The sequence below is a fragment of the Arachis hypogaea genome, chromosome 13 (genome assembly GCF_003086295.3).
Source record: "Arachis hypogaea cultivar Tifrunner chromosome 13, arahy.Tifrunner.gnm2.J5K5, whole genome shotgun sequence".
NCBI classification, from domain to species: domain Eukaryota; kingdom Viridiplantae; phylum Streptophyta; class Magnoliopsida; order Fabales; family Fabaceae; genus Arachis; species Arachis hypogaea.
The window spans coordinates 128,094,742-128,102,417 of record NC_092048.1 but is presented as its reverse complement, the minus strand read 5'-3'; the positions used below and the strand labels follow the sequence as shown (position 1 = coordinate 128,102,417).

The 7,676-nt window shown below is 38.7% G+C and overlaps 1 non-coding gene across 1 annotated transcript; it reads right to left on the bottom strand.

Annotated features, from left to right (window-relative positions):
* Nucleotides 1-4,107: 4,107 nt before the first annotated feature.
* On the bottom strand, nucleotides 4,108-4,215 carry LOC112738874 (small nucleolar RNA R71). Its single transcript, XR_003169826.1, has one exon. It is a non-coding gene; the product is annotated as a small nucleolar RNA R71 (small nucleolar RNA).
* Between the last annotated feature and the right edge of the window lie 3,461 nt (nucleotides 4,216-7,676).

Here is a 7,676-nt window from a genome sequence, read left to right as displayed (position 1 = left end):
TTTTAGGGATGTTTTCATTAATTTTTATGTTAAATTCACATTTCTGGACTTTACTATGAGTTTGTATGTTTTTCTGTGATTTCAGGTATTTTCTGGCTGAAATTGAGGGACTTGAGCAGAAATCAGATTCAGAGGTTGAAGAAGGACTGCTGATGCTGTTGGATTCTGACCTCCCTGCACTCAAAGTGGATTTTCTGGAGCTACAGAACTCGAAATGGCACGCTCCCAATTGCGTTGGAAAGTAGACATCCAGGGCTTTCCAGAAATATATAATAGTCCATACTTTGGCCAAGAATAGATGACGCAAACTGGCGTTCAATGCCAGCTTTCTGCCCAAATCTGGCGTCCAGCGCCAGAAAAGGAGCCAAAACCAGAGTTGAACGCCCAAACTGGCACAAATACTGGCGTTCAACTCCACAAATGGCCTCTGCACGTACAACACTTAAGCTCAGCCCAACCACACACCAAGTGGGCCCCGGAAATGGATTTATGCATCAATTACTTACTCATGTAAACCCTAGTGACTAGTTTATTATAAATAGGACCTTTTACTATTGTATTAGACATCTTTGAACGCATTGTTCTTAGACCATGGGGGCTGGCCACATGGCCATGCCTGGACCTTCACTTATGTATTTTCATACGGTAGAGTTTCTACACTCCATAGATTAAGGTGTGGAGCTCTGCTGTTCCTCAAAGATTAATGCAAAGTACTACTGTTTTCTATTCAATTCATCTTATTTCGCTTCTAAGATATCCATTCGCACCCAAGAACGTGATGAAGGTGATGATTATGTGTGACGCTCATCACCATCTCCCCTATGAACACGTGCCTGACAAACACTTCCGTTCTACATGAAATAAGCTAGAATGAATATCTCTTAGATCTCTTAACCGGAATCTTCTTGGCGTAAGCTAGAATGATGGCGGCATTCAAGAGAATCCGGAAGGTCTAAACCTTGTCTGTGGTATTCCGAGTAGGATTCAATGATTGAATGACTGTGACGAGCTCCTAACTCGCGATTGCAGGGCGTTAGTGACAGACGCAAAAGGATAGTAAATCCTATTACAGCATGATCGAGAACCGACAGATGAATAGCCGTGCCGTGACAGGGTGCGTGAGCATATTATTCACTGAGAGGATAAGATGAAGCCATTGGCAAGGGTGATGCCTCCAGACGATTAGCCGTGCCGTGACAGGGCATTGGATCATTTTTCCGAGAGATGACCGAAAGTAGCCATTGACAGTGGTGATGTATCACATAAAGCCAGCCATGGAAAGGAGTAAGACTGACTGGATGAAGATAGCAGGAAAGCAGAGGTTCAGAGGAACGAAAGCATCTCCATTCGCTTATCTGAAATTCCTACCACTGAATTACATAAGTATCTCTATCCCTATTCTATTAGTTATTATTCGAAAACATCATTATCAATTTATATCTGCCTGACTGAGATTTGCAAGGTGACCATAGCTTGCTTCATACCAACAATCTCCGTGGGATTCGACCCTTACTCACGTAAGGTATTACTTGGACGACCCAGTGCACTTGCTGGTTAGTTGTATCGAAGTTGTGAACCATGGTATTGGCACCATGTTCTTGGTGCCATTGCCAGGGGAAGAAAGAGCTATGAATTTTACATAATTAAAGTGTAATCACGATTACGCGTACCAAGTTGCTCACGTTGCCAGGGATTGTTCGAGCCTGGACATCACAATTTCGTGGACCAAGTTTTTGGCGCCGTTGCCGGGGATTGTTTGAGTTTGGACAACTGACGGTTCATCCTGTTGCTCAGATTAGGTAATTTTCTTTTTATTTTCTTTTCAAAAATTTTTCAAAAATATTTCTAAAATTTTCTCATCTGTTTTCGAAAATAATAAAAATGCTTTCAAAAAAAAAATTTTATTCAAAATTTTTAAGAATGAATTCTAGTGTTTCATGAAGCATGTAAAGCCTGGCTGGTGTAAAGCCATGTCTAAATTTATTTGGACTGAGGCTTGCAATTTGTTATCAAGAGCAATATACTCTCGTGTTAAATGCTGAAGCTTGGCTGGCCATTGGCCATGTCTAGTGTTTTGGACTGGAGCTTTCTTTGAAAGCTTGGCTAGCTAGTGAGCCATGTCTAATTCCTGGACTGAAGCTTTAGACTAAGAATGCAAGATTCCTGGAATTCATGTTAAAAATTTTGGAATCCTTATTTTCCTTTTTCAATTAATTTTTGAAAAAAATCCAAAAAAAAAATTAGAAAATCATAAAAAGCAAAAAAAAATATTTTGTGTTTCTTGTTTGAGTCTTGAGTCATGTTATAAGTTTGGTGTCAATTGCATATGCATCTTACATTTTTTCGAAAATATCATGCATTCATAGTGTTCTTCATGATCTTCAAGTTGTTCTTGGTAAGTCTTCTTGTTTGATCTTGATGATTTTTTGTTTTGTGTCTTTTGGTGTTTTTCATATGCATTCTTGAATTCTTAGTGCGTAAGCATTAAAGAATTCTAAGTTTGGTGTCTTGCATGTTTTCTTTGCATAAAAAAATTTTTCAAAATTGTGTCTATGATGTTCATCTTGACATTCAAAGTGTTCTTGGTGTTCATCTTGACATTCATAGCATTCTTGCATGCATCACATGTTTTGATCTAAAATTCTCATGCATTGCATCATTTTTCTTGTTTTTCTCTCTCTTCATTAAAAATGCAAAAATCAAAAAAATATCTTTCCCTTTTTCTCTCATCAAATTCGAAAATTTGGATTGACTTTTTCAAAAATTTTTAAAATCAAATTGTTTCTCATGAGTCAAATCAAATTTTCAATTTGAAAATCTTATCTTTTTCAAAATCTTTTTCTTATTTTTATCTCAAATTTTCGAAAATAACATAATCAATTAATGTTTTGATTCAAAAATTTAAAGTTTGTTACTTGCTTGTTAAGAAAGATTCAAACTTTAAGTTCTAGAATCATATCTTGTGATTTCTTATGAATCAAGTCATTAATTGAGATTTTAAAAATCAAATCTTTTTCAAAAAAAAAAAAACTAATTTCTATCATATCTTTTCAAAATATCTTCTTATCTTATCTTTGTCAAAAATTTGATTTCAAAATATCTTTTCTAACTTCCTAACTTCTTATCTTTTCAAAATTTGTTTCAACTAACTAACTAACTTTTTGTTTCTTAAACTTTTTCAAAACTACCTAACTAACTCTCTCTCTCTAATTTTCGAAAATATCTTCCCTCTTTTTCAAAAATTTCTTTTTAATTAACTAATTATTTTTATTTTTTATTTTTGATTTCAAAAATTTTCGAAAATTACTAACATTTTTCAAAAACCATTTTCGAAAATCACTAACTCTTTTTCAAAATAATTTTCGAAAATTATCCCTCCCCCATCTCATTCTATTTATTCATTCATATCCTAACATCTCATCTCACCTCTCTTTCATCCTCACAGTTGTGTTTCTTCCATTATATTACATTCTTTGTCTCCCCCTCTTCTTCCACTCACACAGGGATCCCTATACTGTGGTATAAAGGATCTCCATTATTATTATTATTTTTCTGTGCCTTCTTCTTTGTCATATGAGCAGGAGCAAGGATAAGAACATTCTTGTGGAAGCAGATCCAGAACCTGAAAGGACTCTGAAGAGAAAATTAAGAGAAGCTAAAATACAACAATCCAGAGATAACCTTTCAGAAATTTTCGAACAGGAAAAGGAGATGGCAGCCGAAAATAATAATAATGTAAGGAAGATGCTTGGTGACTTTACTGCACCTAATTCCAATTTACATGGAAGAAGCATCTCCATTCCTGCCATTGGAGCAAACAATTTTGAGCTGAAACCTCAATTAGTTTCTCTGATGCAGCAGAACTGCAAGTTTCATGGACTTCCATCTGAAGATCCTTTTCAGTTCTTAACTGAATTCTTGTAGATATGTGATACTGTTAAGACTAATGGAGTAGATCCTGAAGTCTACAGGCTCATGCTTTTCCCTTTTGCTGTAAGAGACAGAGCTAGATTATGGTTGGATTCTCAACCCAAAGACAGCCTGAACTCTTGGGATAAGCTGGTCACGGCTTTCTTAGCCAAGTACTTTCCTCCTCAAAAGCTGAGCAAGCTTAGAGCTGATGTTCAAACCTTCAGACAGAAAGAAGGTGAATCCCTCTATGAAGCTTGGGAAAGATACAAACAGTTGACCAAAAAGTGTCCTTCTGACATGCTTTTAGAATGGACCATCCTGGATATATTCTATGATGGTTTATCTGAGCTATCAAAGATGTCACTGGACACTTCTGCAGGTGGATCCATTCACCTAAAGAAAACGCCTGCAGAAGCTCAAGAACTCATTGACATGGTTGCTAATAACCAGTTCATGTACACTTCTGAAAGGAATCCTGTGAATAATGGGACACCTATGAAGAAGGGAGTTCTTGAAGTTGATACTCTGAATGCCATATTGGCTCAGAATAAAATATTGACTCAGCAAGTCAATATGATCTCTCAGAGTCTTCATGGAATGCAAGCTGCATCCAACAGTACTCAAGAGGCATCTTCTGAAAAAGAAGCTTATGATCCTGAGAACCCTGCAATAGCAGAGGTAAATTACTTAGGTGAACCTTATGGAAACACCTATAACTCAACATGGAGAAATCATCCAAATTTCTCATGGAAGGATCAAAAGCCCCAACAAGGCTTTAATAATGGTGGAAGAAACAGGTTTAGCAATAGCAAGCCTTTTCCATCATCAACTCAGCAACAGACAGAGAACTCTGAACAAAATGCTTCTAATTTAGCAAATCTAGTCTCTGATCTATCTAAGGCCACTGTAAGTTTCATGAATGAAACAAGGTCTTCCATTAGAAATCTGGAAGCACAAGTGGGCCAGCTGAGTAAAAGGATCACTGAAATCCCTCCTAGTACTCTCCCAAGCAATACAGAAGAGAACCCAAAAGGAGAGTGCAAGGCCATTGACATAAGCACCATGGCCGAACCTGTAAGGGAAGGAGAGGACGTGAATCCCAAGGAGGAAGACCTCCTGGGACGTCCAGTGATCAATAAGGAGCTTCCCTCTGAGGAACCAAAGGACTCTGAGGCTCATCTAGAGACCATAGAGATTCCATTGAACCTCCTTATGCCCTTCATGAGCTCTGATGAGTATTCCTCTTCTGAAGAGAATGAGGATGTTACTGAAGAGAAAACTGCCAAGTTTCTTGGTGCAATCATGAAGCTGAATGCCAAATTATTTGGCATTGATACTTGGGAAGTTGAACCTCCCTTGTTCATCAATGAACTAAGTGATCTGGATCAACTGACATTGCCTCAGAAGAGACAGGATCCTGGAAAGTTCATAATACCCTGCACCATAGGCACCATGATCTTTAAGGCTCTGTGTGACCTTGGTTCAGGAATAAACCTCATGCCCCTCTCTGTAATAGAGAAACTGGGAATCTATGGGGTGCAAGCTGCTAACATCTCATTAGAGATGGCAGACAGTTCAAGAAAACAGGCTTATGGACAAGTAGAGGACGTGTTAGTAAAGGTTGAAGGCCTTTACATCCCTGCTGATTTCATAGTCCTGGATACTGGAAAGGAAGAGGATGAATCCATCATCCTAGGAAGACCTTTCCTGGCCACAGCAAGAGCTGTGATTGATGTTGACAGAGGTGAAATATTCCTTCAATGGAATGAGGACTCCCTTGTGTTTAAAACTCAAGGATCTCCCTCTGCAACCATGGAGAGGAAGCAGAAAAAGCTTCTCTCCAAGCAGAGTCAACCAGAGCCCCCACACAACCAAACTCTAAGTTTGGTGTTGAACTCCCATATCCAAACTCTAAGTTTGGTGTTGGAGAGTCTCAACAAAGCTCTGCACATCTGTGAGGCTCCATGAGAGCCCACTGTCAAGCTATTGACATTAAAGAAGCGCTTGTTGGGAGGCAACCCAATGTTTATCTAATTCTTATTTTTATTGTTTTTCATGTTTTCTTAGGTTCATGATCATGTGGAGTCACAAAATAAATATAAAAATTGAAAACGGAATCAAAAACAGCAGAAGAAAAATCACACCCTGGAGGAGCATCTGCCTGGCGTTCAAACGCCAGAACAGAGCATGGTTCTGGCGCTGAACGCCCAAAATGGGCAACATCCTGGTGTTGAACGCCCAGAACAAGCATGGTTCTGGCGTTCAACGCCAGAAATGGCAGCAAATGGGCGTTGAACGCCCAAAATGGGCACCAACCTGGCGCTGAACGCCCAGAGTTGTGTGCAAAGGCATTTTACATGCCTAATTTGGTGCAGGGATGTAAATGCCTTGACACCTCAGGATCTGTGAACCCCACAGGATCATCCCAGGATCTGTGGACCCCACAAGATCCCCACCTACCTCATCATCTCTCTCCCACCCAATCCCACCCATATGGCCGAATACACACATCCATCCATCTCCTCCATATCTTCTTCTTCTTCTTCTATTCTTTCTTCTTTTGCTCGAGGGCGAGCAACATTCTAAGTTTGGTGTGGTAAAAAGCATAGCTTTTTTGTTTTTCTCCATAACCATTGATGGCACCTAAGGCCAGAGAGGCCTCTAGAAAGAGGAAAGGAAAGACAAAAGCTTCCATCAAGGGTCTATAGCTCAGTGGTAGAACATTTGACTGCAAATCAAGAGATCCCTGAGATACCTCAGGGGATACATTTTCTTCCACACAATTATTGGAAGCAACTAAGGGTGGAACATCAAGAGCACTCCATCATCCTTCATGAAATCAGAGAAGATCTAAAAGCAATGAAGGAGGAGCAGCAAAGACAAGGAAGAGACATAGAAGAGCTCAAGGACATCACTAAGGTGGATTCATTCCTTGTTCTTACTTTCTCTGTTTTTCGTTTTCTATGTTATGTGCTTATCTATGTTTGTGTCTTCATTACATGATCATTAGTAGTAGTGACTTTGTCCTAAAGTTATAAATGTCCTATGAATCCATCACCTCTCTTAAATGAAAAATGTTTTAATTCAAAAGAACAAGAAGTACATGAGTTTCGAATTTATCCTTGAACTTAGCTTAATTATATTGATGTGGTGACAATGCTTCTTGTTTTCTGAATGTATGCTTGAACAGTGCATATGTCTTTTGAAGTTGTTGTTTAAGAATGTTAAATATGTTGGCTCTTGAAAGAATGATGACTAGGAGACATGTTATTTGATAATCTGAAAAATCATAAAAATGATTCTTGAAGCAAGAAAAAGCAGCAAAGAACAAAGCTTGCAGAAAAAAAAAAGGGCGAAAAAAATAAAAAAAATAGAAAGAAAAAGAAAAAGCAAGCAGAAAAAGCCAATAACCCTTAAAACCAAAAGGCAAGGGCAAATAAAAAGGATCCCAAGGCTTTGAGAATCAGTGGATAGGAGGGCCTAAACGAATAAAATCCTGGTCTAAGCGGCTAAACCAAGCTGTCCCTAACCATGTGCTTGTGGCGTGTAGGTGTCAAGTGAAAACTTGAGACTGAGCGGTTAAAGTCAAGGTCCAAAGCAAAAGAAGAGTGTGCTTAAGAACCCTGGACACCTCTAATTGGGGACTTTAGCAAAGCTGAGTCACAATCTGAAAAGGTTCACCCAATTATGTGTTTGTGGCATTTATGTATCCGGTGGTAATACTGGAAAACAAAGTGCTTAGGGCCACGGCCAAGACTCATAAA